The sequence below is a fragment of the Bos taurus genome, chromosome 28 (genome assembly GCF_002263795.3).
Source record: "Bos taurus isolate L1 Dominette 01449 registration number 42190680 breed Hereford chromosome 28, ARS-UCD2.0, whole genome shotgun sequence".
Taxonomy (NCBI): Eukaryota; Metazoa; Chordata; class Mammalia; order Artiodactyla; family Bovidae; genus Bos; species Bos taurus.
Window position 1 is genome coordinate 40313626 of NC_037355.1, and position 14240 is coordinate 40327865.

The following is a 14240-nucleotide window of genomic DNA, read 5'->3' on the forward strand; positions in this document are numbered from 1 at the left end:
TTTATGAGAACTACTGGAAACCTTGTAAAAGCCCCTCTTTGCATCCAAAGAAGACTACTGTCCTCCCAATAGTGAGGGAAATGGTAGGGATTCAGGAGGTGGTGAGGGTAGGAAATGGTGATAGCTGTGTGCAGGAACTGCACTAACCTGGAACGTGTATTATCTTATTTACCTTCACACTAATAATGAGAAAAGGTGAAGGGGCTTCAAGGTCAGAGAATGACCTGAAATCTGCAAGCACTGAAAACATATTATTTGAATGGATAAACAGGATTCTTCTAGGTTGAGGCTACAGCTCAGAAACTTGCCAGGTTACAGCTTAACTCTGTGCCTGAGTCTGAATTAACATGGAGAATTGGTCAGGGTTTAGTGAGCCTGAGGACAGATGCAGTTTGTAACCAATGCTTAGTCTCGGGACTGGGCTACATCTGAGGCCAGGCTCAGATCAAACTGTGTACTTATCAGATCTGTGCTTCAGTACCTTCCTTCCACCACCTGGAGCCTACTCTGCAGACCTGGAGCTCATTTCTCTCCCCATCCTCTCCCTCACTCACCTCTGAGTTGACAGTCAATTTCACTGTGCCCACGACCGCTCCTACATGTGTCCTTCTTCCTTGCAGACCAGGGGCTGTCTGGGGTCCTTAGTATTATGCCCTGCCTCATGCCCAATACAGACAAGGCTCTGCTCCAAAATGGCAATGCCAGGGTGATACGGGATACTACTGGGTGATATAGAATTACGCCTCCCATACAGCGCATGCTATTCTCGTATCTTCCACAAGGAAATGTGCCCTAAGACACATGACTTTGAACAACAATAAAACATAACCTTAGGGGCACAGGAGAACCCACAATCAAGTCACGGACAATTTAATATCAGTTCATCTAAACCACAGTTTAACCATTTAACCAGATAATTGAATGGACTGAAAAGGTAAACTGGGGTGGGTCTTGGTACCCTGTCCCCTTCTGCGTATCTTGTGACCTACTGGGATGGAGACTGCAGCTGCGGGCACCAAGCACTGGGCTTCCCTCATCACGGCTTTCTTCCTCCGCTGGCTTCTTTCCATTTCCTTCCCTGAAGACACACAAACAGAATCCAAAGTTACCGTGACCCAAATGTGTAACATACGGTGCAATTAGTGAAAATGCATTAGGAACCAAATTGGTCCACTGCTACTTTTGTGATAATGAGAGGGAGGAAAGCCTGGGAAACAATTGGCAAGCAAATGGCGGGGACCCAGTGTGGACTTCCGAGAAGACAGAGGCTCTGAGGATGGGCTCAACATCCCGACTCAGGGTCATGTCTTAAAAAAGACACCTGTAAAACTTCCTTTGTGGAAGACTGCATTTCCGTTAGGCAATTTGGCAATATGTAACCAGAGTCTTAAAAATGTCTGAAACCATTGCTCTAGTAATTTCACTCCCAGGAATTGATTATAAGGAAACCGTAGAAAATGTAAACCAAGATTTATTTCAACACTGATCCCTAACAGTGAAAACTTGAAAATAACTTTGAAAGAACAGAAATATGAGAATAGTTAAGGAAATTACGATGAGAACAAACAATGGAAAATCATGCAACCATCAAACATGATGTTTACAAAGAAGCCCTAATAATGCAGGGAGATACTGCTAACAAAATTGTGAACCGATTGCAGGACATAAATCTAAAAATGCAGTGTGAGCTCAACTGTTTTATCTACCAATTGACATCTTCATCTAGCTTAAAATCACATTGTAAATACATCAAAATTGTAAATAGTGGTTACTGCTAGATTTTGAGCTTCTGAGTGGGTTAAACAGTTATGCCATTATTTTAAGTATCTTGCAAATGATTTATAAAAAATACACAATGTTTTGATAATCTGAGGTTGGGGGGGGGGGGGGGAATGCATTCTGTGGAATAAAAAGTGCATGTCCCTTGCCTCAGTCTTCTTTCATATCAAGTAAGACATTTTCTGGTTTTATTTTTGAGGCAAAGGGCCCTGGCTCTTTTCTTTATTACCAATACCTTCCCCAGCTCCCAAGTAAAGGATATAATACCCCATAATACAGATTCTCTTAGATTCTTCAGTAATTGCTCTTTTCCTTTCACACAGCCAGCTCAGCTGCTCATTCAAAGCCATTGTTTCCCTGGCTGTCAGAGCAAGCTAGATAAGGATCAGGTAACAAAAATTCTCTTTTGAAAGTAGTTTTATCTCAAAAAGGGGACTGACGACTGGAGCCATACATCCAATCTCCAAATACCTTGCTACTCAAAATATAGCCCCTGGATCTGCAGTATCAGCATCACCCAGGAGCTTGTTAGAAATGCAAATTTCTGTGTCTCACCCCAGATCTACTGAATCAGTATCTGCATTTTAACAGGATAGCCAAGTGGTTCTGTGCACAGTAAGTTTCAAGAAGAGAAGTGCTGTTTTATAATATATTTGTAGCAACCTGGTGTGATAAAACAAGTACAAGACCATGAGTTGGGGTACCTGATCTTTGGCACCAACTGTTGGAGAGGAAAGAAAAACGTTTCGCTCTACCCATCTTAGTTTCGTTGCTGGGCCCTATACACTAGACTGGCAGACAGATTAACAAGAGAAAAACAAGCAGAGGTTTATCAGCATGTGCATCACCCATTCATGTGAGGAGACCTAGAGATGAATAACTCAGAGGCTAGTTCAAACTTGTGCTTATATAGTCAAAGTGAAGTTGCTCAGTCGTGCCCGACTCTTTGCAACCCCATGGACAGTAGCCTGCACCAAGCTCCTCTGTCCATGGGATTTTCCAAGCAATAGTACTGGAGTGGGTTGCCATTTCCTTCTCCAGGGAGTCTTCCCCACCCAGGGATCGAACCCAGGTCTCCCACATTGTAGACAGATGCTTTACCATCTGAGCCACCAGGGAAGTCCATGTGCTTATATAGCACCTTAGCAAAAAACAATAGATTTTAAGAGCAGTGACACGATAAAAGAAAAAGGATTTTGAGCTTCTAGAGGTGGCAAATTGTGGAAAAGCAAACATACGGGGAAACTAATGGTAGATGAGGGCTAGTTTTAGCAAAGTTTATGGTCTGTATTCCTCTGGTGCTGTCTCTGGGCTGATGAGGGTCTGGAATTATCCTTGCTGATTAACCTCTGTGCTTTGTGGTGGAGTGGGAACACCTTTACAAATGTATGACCTACTTTTAGGCAAATAGGGGAAAGGCAGGGAGCTTTTCTTGTGTCAGCTTCTTCTCAATTGCCTTCAGTTCAGAATACCAAAGTGACCTATTTTGGTGTGGTATATTCTGCCACCCTTCACAGTTCTATTACCAAAAGTAGCATGACCTTGAAAAGCTTGATGCTTCTGACTAAGGGATATTTAAATTTCAGTTTTTATCTCTGAAAAATGGGAGTAATATGAACATGTACACACTGTTATATTTAAAATGAATAACCATCAAGGAACCACTGTATGGCACATGCTGCTCTACCAAATGTAGCAGCCTGGAGAGGAGAGGAGAGGAGTTTAGAGGAGAATGGATACATGGATGTATGGCTGAGACCCTTCACCGTTCATCTGAGTCTATCACAACATTGTTAATCAGTTATGCCCCAATACAAAATAAAAAGTTTAAAAATAAAATCTCTCCATGATAAGGTTTGGGAGAACTGAATTGGGCAATACAAAACTTCGAGGACACTGCCTAGAACTGATTAAGCATTAAATAATTTTTATCATCATTATTGTGATTGTACAAGACAGGGATAAGGATCAAATGAGATAATAAATACTCAAGGCTGCCAAAGATGTATGAGATTCTTATGCAGATGTGAAGAGAAGTTATCTTTATAGATGTTAGGAAGCATTCTGATCCAGAGAGCCAACTGTGAAATGATGACTTGGGAAAAGGCAGTGAAAATACAGGGTTATTGGAGCGTTTGCCTTCCTGGGGCCTGAGCTCAGAGTCAGCAGGGGCAGGAGCCAGCAGAGTGGAATCCAGGCTCCATAGACTCACAACTTCCCTCACTGTTCTCAGGTCCTTGCCACTCAGGGAGGAGAAGAAAGGATCCCCTTGTTAGGAAAGTAATGGGAAGCTTCAGTCAATCTACCCTCTCACAACCCTGGCTCCATTACCTGACAATCTACTCATCCCTTTCTGGCTTCTGGTGAGTAATCTTTGCAAAAATTTTTCCTCATTTTCAAATGTTGGGAGGCTCTGCCTTGATGCCCTTGAAAGAGGAAGAGGAAAATGTCTAGGTATTACAAGGCCTCATCAGCTTGTCAAGCAAAGTGGTCAGCTGCAATGGACAGGGAAATTGACAAGGGAAAAGCTTTCAGTAATGGTTCAAATCTACTCAGCCTTGAAGAAAAGCAGTAAGAACATGTCCTAAGAATTTGAGCTTGAAATTTAAAGAACAGAATGAACTCAAATTGGGAAAAGTGGATAGAGATAAGCTATGGAGGTGGATGGGCTTCCCAGGTCGTACTAGTGGTAAAGAATCTGTGGGCCAATGCAGAAGACACAAGAGACGTGGGTTCGATCCCTGGGTCAGGAAGATCCCCTGGTATAGGAAATGGCAAACCACTCTAGTATTCTCACCTGGAAAATTCCATGGACAGAGGAGCCTGGCAGGCTACGGTCCATGGGATCATAAAGTGTCAGACACAACTGAGCCAGACATACACACACGGTGGATTTGAGAATGGGTTTCAGGAAGTAGGGATGAAAACCTGGGGAAAGGGGTAACCAGTGTTCTCCTTTTAGACTACAGAGGGGCCCAGTGGGCTACAGTCCATAAGGCTACAAAGGGTCAGACATGACTGAAAGACTTAGCACACAGCATACACTTGACAATCTGAATACAACTTGAATTGTATTCATCAGAATCCTGGCAGAGAAGACAATAATGAAGCAAATTGACCCTAATAAGCTTGCTTCTTAAAATTCAAAAATCTGGACAAGGCCACAGCAACAAAACAGGACACAGTTTCATTTTGCTCAGAGCTACACGCAAGGGATGTTACCAATATGCATTTTCCCTGACCTTCCTCTGACATCGCACTCGGGTTCACATCTTCCTCTCTCTGCTAACAGTCATGCTTTCTTCAGGCCTCCATCACGCCCCTCTTACTGCTCTCCCTCTGATCGCTGTTACTTGGTCATCCCCAAGCTGGCCTGGTCTCTCCTAGAGTTCCGTTATTTGTTTTCTCACAGGTCTTAAACTCAAATACCTAGAGGGTCAGGGAAAGAAAATGAATATGTAAATGAATCAGATGCAATAGGGAGTGGTGTGGAGCTTGAAAAACTGGAAATTAAATGTTCTGCTAAAAAAGGATTTGGGTATCTTTTTCTGAAACCATGTCCAGGCCAGGTTTATTCATCCCCAGTGTTGGGCTACTGTCTCTCCCAAATGTCTATCCCTAGCATATGAGTCAGGATCACATTATGTCTCAAAAAGGAAAGGAAAAATGTTGGATTTCTCCTAAATCAGTGAGCCCCAGAGGAACCAAACAGTGCACCAGGAGCCGGGGGGCAGGCGTTTGTCGGATTCTTCTCCACTCTCTCTGGACCTCTGGCTTGACTATTTCAGACTCCATTCTGCTTTTATTTTGATCTCATCTGGGCCTCTTGAGCTTCCTGGCAATAGCAACTGATCCAAGAACACCTACTCACAAAGTCATGTTTGCAGAAAGATGCCCCAGTGCTCATCATCACATACTTCTGGCCTCTCATTTGAGTGGATGGTTTCATACAAGTGCAGTCTCACCTTATAGGGGCAGTGTTCTACTGTGAGCAGAAGCCAGGCGTCTGTCAGCTTTACTTCTCAGCCAGGACCTTGTTGGACAACACAGTTATCTGCTCAGCCCGCGTGTAAGCACAGCCAAAAGCACAATGGAATTAGGCTGAGCTTCCCATCCCCTTCTTGTGGGTTGTTTCCACACATCAGTCAGTCATGTCTGAGCTTCTCAATACACCCCTTAGAATATCACTCTCAAAAGGATATGCTTTGTCCTGCACCTCTTTCTTATCCACCAGGCCGAGTCCCACTCATTTTTCACCATCCCCCTCATTTTTTCACTCCTCTAGAAAAGCTTTCATCATCCCTTACCCTCTTCTTCCATCTGTGTTAGGTCTCTAATGTTGTCAACAAAGAAGTGCTTACTACTTTTTCTTATAATTAATACTTTCTTCTTTTTCTCTCACATATACTGGCAGCTCTGTCAAGGACAGAAGACCTGTGAATCACCTCTGTATCTGCATTCCAGCATGTGACAAACAGCTGGCACTCAGCAAACATTTGTTGAATGAATGAATTAGTGGTTTGCACTTATGCTCAGGCTCCTACTACCACCATATAGATCATTATGCATAAGACATGAATCAAAATTAATAAATAGTTTGGGGGAAACTTATTTGCTACACAGAAATCATTCAACAAATGCTGAACTCTTAACTGAACTCAAAAAATCACTCAAGAGAATGAGGAAAATGAATATAAATGTGACAAAGCTGATCATAAGAGTTTTAATGACTTAATGAGTCAGAGAGTGGGTAAGAGTATGCCTGACTGCTTCCCAGAACCCATGGGGTTATAAGAAAATGCCAGAGACCAATATTATTAATTTAAGAAATGCTTATGGGATGTCTACTTTATGCCAGGTGAAGTATTTAGTAAATCTAAGCTTATATGATGAACTACTATAGCACTCACCAAGCTGTAATTACAGTGAAGGTAAAGGGATGTTTACTTGGTGTAGATAAATTCTAAAATCTTTAGTATCCTGAAGGTGAAATTTGAGTTCAGGGCAATAGGATATCCTGGCAACAAATGGTCCTTAGTTACACGGTAGGTTTTTCTCTTTTTAATTCTTTATTTATTTGGCTGCATAGGATCTTAGCTGCCGCATGCGGGATCTTCAGTGAAGCGTGCAGGACTCTCTAGTTGTGGTGTGTGGGCTTTAGTTGCTCCACAGCATGTAGGATCCTAGTTCCCCGACTTAGGATTGAGCCCAAGTCCCCTGTATTGGCAGGCAGAGCCTTACCCACCGGACCACCAGGTAAATCCCCTTCACTGCAGATTTTGATTGACAGCAGGCTATGTGTACCTGATGTTTCTCTATTTCAACTAAATCTTGAGTCTAACTTTTAAAGATAGTTGTAAAAAAATTTAGGACCAACCACAATTGTGCTGATGCATTTATTGGAGGAGGTAGTGTCTAAGCACTTAGGAAACTTTTAATCAAGATGTTGAACCTGTTGCTACCCGGTCAGAGTCCGAAGGCTGCTATTACAGAGACAGAACTGATGTTGCCCTAGTGTTGATTTGTAACTTCTCTTAATCACCTGCCCACCTGGGCATATGTCTGGAGACATAGTTTGTTAAAACAAAAACGGTAGGGTCTTGGGAACCAAACTGAGTATGCCCTTTATTTCAGTTTAGTTCAGTTGCTCAGTCATGTCCGACTCTGTGACCCCATGAATCGCAGCACGCCAGGCCTCCTTGTCCATCACCAACTCCCAGAGTTCACTCAAACTCACATCCATCGAGTCAGTGATGCCATCCAGCCATCTCATCCTCTGTCATCCCCTTTTCCTCCTGCCCGCAATCTCTCCCAGCATCAGAGTCTTTTCCAATGAGTCAACTCTTCGCATGAGGTGACCAAAGTACTGGAGTTTCAGCTTTAGCATCATTCCTTCCAAAGAAATCCCAGGGCTGATCTTCGGAATGGACTGGTTGGATCTCCTTGCAGTCCGAGGGACTCTTAAGAGTCTTCTCCAACACCACAGTTCAAAAGCATCAATTCTTCGGCACTCAGCCTTCTTCACAGTCCAACTCTCACATCCATACATGACCACAGGAAAAACCATAGCCTTGACTAGACGAACCTTTGTTGGCAAAGTAATGTCTCTGCTTTTCATATGCTATCTGGGTTGGTCATAACTTTTCTTCCAAGGAGTAAGCATCTTTTAATTTCATGGCTGCAGTCACCATCTGCAGTGATTTTGGAGCCCAGAAAAATAAAGTCTGACACTGTTTCCACTGTTTCCCCATCTATTTCCCATGAAGTGATCGGACCAGATGCCATGATCTTCGTTTTCTGAATGTTGAGCTTTAAGCCAACTTTTTCACTCTCCACTTTCACTTTCATCAAGAGGCTTTTGAGTTCCTCTTCACTTTCTGCTATATAGGGTGGTGTCATCTGCATATCTGAGGTTATTGATATTTCTCCCGGCAATCATGATTCCAGCTTGTGCTTCTTCCTGCCCAGTGTTTCTCATGATGTACTCTGCATATAAGTTAAATAAGCAGGGTGACAATATACAGCCTTGATGTACTCCTTTTCCTATTTGGAACCAGTCTGTTGTTCCATGTCCAGTTCTAAATGTTGCTTCCTGACCTGCATATAGGTTTCTCAAGAGGCAGATCAGGTGGTCTGGTATTCCCATCTCTTTCAGAATTTTCCACAGTTTATTGTGATCCACACAGTCAAAGACTTTGGCATAGTCAATAAAGTAGAAATAGATGTTTTTCTGGAACTCTTGCTTTTTTGATGATCCAGTGGATGTTGGCAACTTGATCTCTGGTCCCTCTGCCTTTTCTAAAACCAGCTTGAACATCTGGAAGTTCATGGTTCATGTATTGCTAAAGCCTGGCTTGGAGCATTTTGAGCATTACTTTACTAGTGTGTGAGACGAGTGCAATTGGGCAGTAGTTTGAGTATTCTTTGGTATTGCCTCTCTTTGGGACTGGAATGAAAACTGACCTTTTCCAGTCCTGTGGCCACTGCTGAGTTTTCCAAATTTGCTGGCATATTGAGTGCAGCACTTTCACAGGATCATCTTCCAGAATTTGAAATAGCTCAACTGGAATTCCATCACCTCCACTAGCTTTGTTCGTAGTGATGCTTTCTAAGGCCCACTTGACTTCACATTCCAGGATGTCTGGCTCTAGGTCAGTGATCACACCATCATGATTATCTTGGTCGTGAAGATCTTTTTTGTACAGTTCTTCTGTGTATTCTTGCCACCTCTTCTTAATGTCTTCTGCTTCTGTTAGGTCCATACCATTTCTGTCCTTTGTCGAGCCCATCTTTGCATGAAATGTTCCCTTGGTATCTCTAACTTTCTTGAAGAGATCTCTAGTCTTTCCCATTCCGTTATTTTCCTCTATTTCTTTGCATTGATCGCTGAGGAAGGCTTTCTTATCTCTTCTTGCTATTCTTTGGAACTCTGCATTCAGATGCTTATATCTTTCCTTTTCTCCTTTGCTTTTCACTTCTCTTCTTTTCACAGCTATTTGTAAGGCCTCCCCAGACAGCCATTTTGCTTTTTTGCATTTCTTTTCTATGGGGATGGTCTTGATCCCTGTCTCCTGTACAATGTCACGAACCTCATTCCATAGTTCATCAGGCACTCTATCTATCAGATCTAGGCCCTTAAATCTATTTCTCACTTCCACTGTATAATCATAAGGGATTTGATTTAGGTCATACCTGAATGGTCTAGTGGTTTTCCCTACTTTCTTCAATTTAATTCTGAATTTGGCAATAAGGAGCTCATGATCTGAGCCACAGTCAGCTCCTGGTCTTGTTTTTGTTGACTGTATAGAGCTTCTCCATCTTTGGTTGCAAAGAATATAATCAATCTGATTTCGGTGTTGACCATCTGGTGATGTCCATGTGTAGAGTCTTCTCTTCTGTTGTTGGAAGTGGGTGTTTGCTATGACCAGTGCATTTTCTTGGCCAAACTCTATTAGTCTGCCCTGCTTCATTCTGTATTCCATGGCCAAATTTGTCTGTTACTCCAGGTGTTTCTTGACTTCCTACTTTTGCATTCCAGTCCCCTATAATGAAAAGGACATCTTTTTTGGGTGTTAGTTCTAAAAGGTCTTGTAGGCCTTCATAGAACCGTTCAACTTCAGCTTCTTCAACATTACTGGCTGGGAGCATAGACTTGGATTACTGTGATATTGAATGGTTTGCCTTGGAAACAAACAGAGATCATTCTGTCGTTTTTAAGATTGCTTCCAAGTACTGCATTTTGGACTCTTTTGTTGACCATGACAGCTACTCCATTTCTTCTGAGGGATTCCTGCCCGCAGTAGTAGATGTAATGGTCATCTGAGTTAAATTCACCCATTCCAGTCCATTTGAGTTCGCTGATTCCTAGAATGTCGTCGTTCACTCTTGCCATCTCTTGTTTGACCACTTCCATTTGCCTTGATTCACGGACCTGACATTCCAGGTTCCTATGCAATATTGCTCTTTACAGCATTGGACCTTACTTGTATCACCAGTCACATCCACAACTGGGTATTGTTTTTGCTTTGGCTCCATCCCTTCATTCTCTCTGGAGTTATTTCTCCACTGATCTCCAATAGTATATTGGGCACCTACTGACCTGGGGCATTCCACTTTCAGTATCCTATCATTTTGCCTTTTCATACTGTTCATGGGGTTCTCAAGGCAAGAATACTGAAGTGGTTTGCCATTCCCTTCTCCAGTGGACCACATTCTGTCAGATCTCTCCACCAGGACCCACCCATCTTGGGTGGTCCCACGGGCATGGCTTAGTTTCATTGAGTTAGACAAGGCTGTGGTCCTAGTGTGATTAGATTGACTAGTTTTCTGTGATTATGGTTTTATTGTGTCTGCCCTCTGATGCCCTCTTGCAACATCTATTGTCTTGCTTGGGTTTTTCTTACCTTGGACGTGCGGTATCTCTTCACAGCTGCTCCAGCAAAGCGCAGCCGCTCCTCCTTACCTTGGACGAGGGGTATCTCCTCACCGCCGCCCCTCCTGAGCTTGAACGTGGAATAGCTCCTCTAGGCTCTCCTGTGCCCATGCAGCCACCACTCCTTGGATGTGGGGTTGCTCCTCCTGGCCGCCTGCCTGGCCTCAGGCGTTGGGTAGCTCCTCCCAGATGCCACCCCTGGCCTCAGACGTGGGGTAGCTCCTCTCGGCCGTTCCTGCGCCATCGCAGCCTGGCACTCTCGGCCCTTTATTTAAATGTTCGTAAAGTTGCACTAATTGGTTTTCCTCTTGGAACCTTGGTTTATTTACCTGAAGCATGGGGTAGAGTTGTACACCCTGCAGAATTTAGTGAGATAATATAAGTCAAGGGGGCCTGACCCAGTGACAAAGATTCTTTTGTTGACCAAAGTATAGTCAGGCTTCTAAACCTTCTTTTGTGTCCATGAATGTACTTCCTCATAAAATCTAGTTTTAACAAGAACCCTTGTAAGTAAGTTTAGCAAAGAATTCCTCCACTCTCAATATCTGATCACCCTCATCCTTGATAATGGACCAAGTTCTTCATCCTGCACCATCTATCCCCTGGGCAATGTCTGATTACTCTGGCCTGCTGCCTGCCAGAATCCTGTTAGATCAGTTTAACCAGAACCTCCTTTACCCCTGATGTTTCTTTTTAGTAATTTTCCATCCAGTAACCCCATCCTGTTCCTTGGCTTAAAATTGCCATGTGCCCATTTTTATTCAGAGTTGAGCCTAATATCTTTCCTGTGAAACTCCAGTGGTCCTGTGGTAATCGTCCTAAGTAAATTCTGCCTTACTGCCTTTAACAAGTGGCATTGAATTTTTTTTTTTTTCCTCTTACCATCAGTCCCTGGAGTGGGGGACCTGACAAAGTTTCCCTTTTTCCTTGCCCCACAATCAAGGACCCTACTATTGGGATGCTTCTGCTCAACCTTCCAGATCTTTGATATTTTTTGCCCCCCTCCCCCGACCCCTTCCCCCATCCCCCCATCCTCCTGGCTCCTCCTCTGCTCTAAATTTCAGGGTTAGAAATAATTATGTGGCAAAATTGTTGTTGTTGTTAGTTGTTCAGTTCCTAAGTTATGTCTGACTCTTTACAACCCCATGGACTGCAGCACGCCAGGCTTCCCTGTCCTTCACTATCTCTGAGAGTATGTTCAAACTCATGTCCATTGAGCCAGTGATGCCATCCAACCACCTAATCCTTTGTCATCCGCTTCTCCTCCTGACTTCAATCTTTCCCAGTATCTGGGTCTTTTCCAATGAGTCAGCTCTTTGCATCAGGTGCCCAAAGTATTGGAGCTTCATCTTAAGCATCAGTCCTTCCAATGAATACTCAGGACAGATTTCCTTTAGGATTGACTGGTTGGATCTCCTTGCTGTTCAAGGAACTTTCAAGAGTCTTCTCTAGCACCACAGTTAGAAAGCATCAGTTAGTTTGGAGCAAAGGACCCGAGGATGAGAATTCCTTGCCTCCTCTTTGTACTCCCAAGGTCTTCAGTGCTGCGCAGTTGCTTGCTTGCACTAAATATGACTTGAATAAGAAGGACAAGTGTCCTGGAGAGAACTGCAAATCCTGGGACTTTTGCTTTTGATTATGTAAAATGAAAACATTTGAAATGCCTGCATAAATGCACATTTGTTATTATTATAATCTCATACTTTATCTTCATTTTTGATTGCTATTTAATCAGCAAAAGCTTGGAACACTTCAGCTTTTAGTTTCTCCCTCTGTTAAGCAAGTAATGATCTGTAAACAAATACTTAAATAAGTGCTACTTAAAGGAACCTCTAAATCCTTTTGCAATGTAAAGAATTCTTTTATTGTGCAAACGAGCTTACTTTCTAATTTTGTTTCTGAGAGTTTGCTTTTCAGTAATTCCATTTACCTCTTCCGTTTAGAACTTAATTACACACGAAGGAGTAGGTATTAGCCTCCCCTTGCTGCTGTAATAAATTACCACAGACTAGCAACATAAAACAAAAGTTTTTTGTTAGCTCACACTTCTAGAGGTCAGCAATCAGGGAGGCCTCTTTTAGGTTCTAAATTCTGGTTCTCACAAAGCAAAAGCGAGGTGTGACCCAGCTAGGGCCTTTTGTGGAGGTTCTGGAAAGACTCCACTCCCAAATTCATTTACGTTGTTGGCCAGATTCCTTCTTGAACATAAGTAAGAGGTGCTGTCTGCCCCAGGAAGACACCTAGATTCCCCTGCATTTGACAGGGTCCTCTGCATCTTCATACTAGCTGGGGCACATCAGTCCTTATTCTTCACATCTCTGTATTTTCCTTCTGTGTTTTCTTCTGTGTTTTAGGGGCACCTGTGATTTGATTCACAAAATCTGCCTGCCATGTAGGAGACGCAGAAGGTCAGGAAGATCCCCTGGAGGAGGAAATGGCAACCCATGCCGGTATTCTTGTTCAGAAAAGCTCACGGACACTGGAGCTTGGCGGGCTCAGTACATAGGGTTGCAAAGAGAGGAAAGAACTGAGAGACTGAGCATGTGACCGGATTAGCTCCGTCTGAATCATCTCCCCTTTTCTGGGTCAAGTGTGCTACGTAACTTAACACAGCCACAGGAATAATATCTCTTCCTGTTCACGGGTTCCAGGCAGGAGGATGTAGAATCTTGAGTGTTTTCCTAGAATGTCTGCCTGCCACAGGGACACCTCTACAGAAAAAAAAAAAAATTGTTTGCTACTCTGCTTCCTCTTCTGTCTTCTCTTGAATGTTCTTGAAGAGGATATCTCTTCAAGGTTGGGAGGCTGAACAAAAGTCAACACAGTAACACTGGCAGAGTGAGAAGTCAAATACAACAGATTGCTAGACAATTTTCTTCAGTTATCATTATTGAAAAAATTGAAGCTTCCCAGATGGAGCCAAACCCAAGTTCTGAGGAGGAATCATTATTCAAAATCATTGAAATCATTATTGAAAAATTGAATCTTCTCAGATGGAGCCAAACCCAAGTTCTGAAGAGGAATATATACAAACTCAAAGTTTCCTTGTGTTAGAAAGAGCAATACTGTTGAGCTAGGTTCTCTGAGGTGCTGGATTATATATTATATATTTAATGCCTGGAAATACTCTGTGATTATAGTTGGTACTCAATGTTTCTCCATTAACTATTATATTAAAAAAAAAAAACAAGACTAGAGTAAACAGATATGGAAAAGACTGATAAATAAGAAAGTTCTTGATTAAAACTAAGTATTTTATCCCAGTACCATACAGTTGTGATCACTATAGCTTTGTGGTATGGTTTGAAATCTGGGACATGATTATCTCTAGCTTTGCTCTTCTTTGTTAAGATTGCTTTTGTTATTTGGGATCTTCTCTGACTCCATACAAATTTTACAATTATATTTTTTCAGTACTGTGAAAAACCCCATTGGTATTTTGATAGGGACTGCATTGAATCTGTAAATTGATTTGGTTACTAAATGGACATTTTAACAATATTAATTTTTCCAATCTGCTAGCATGAAA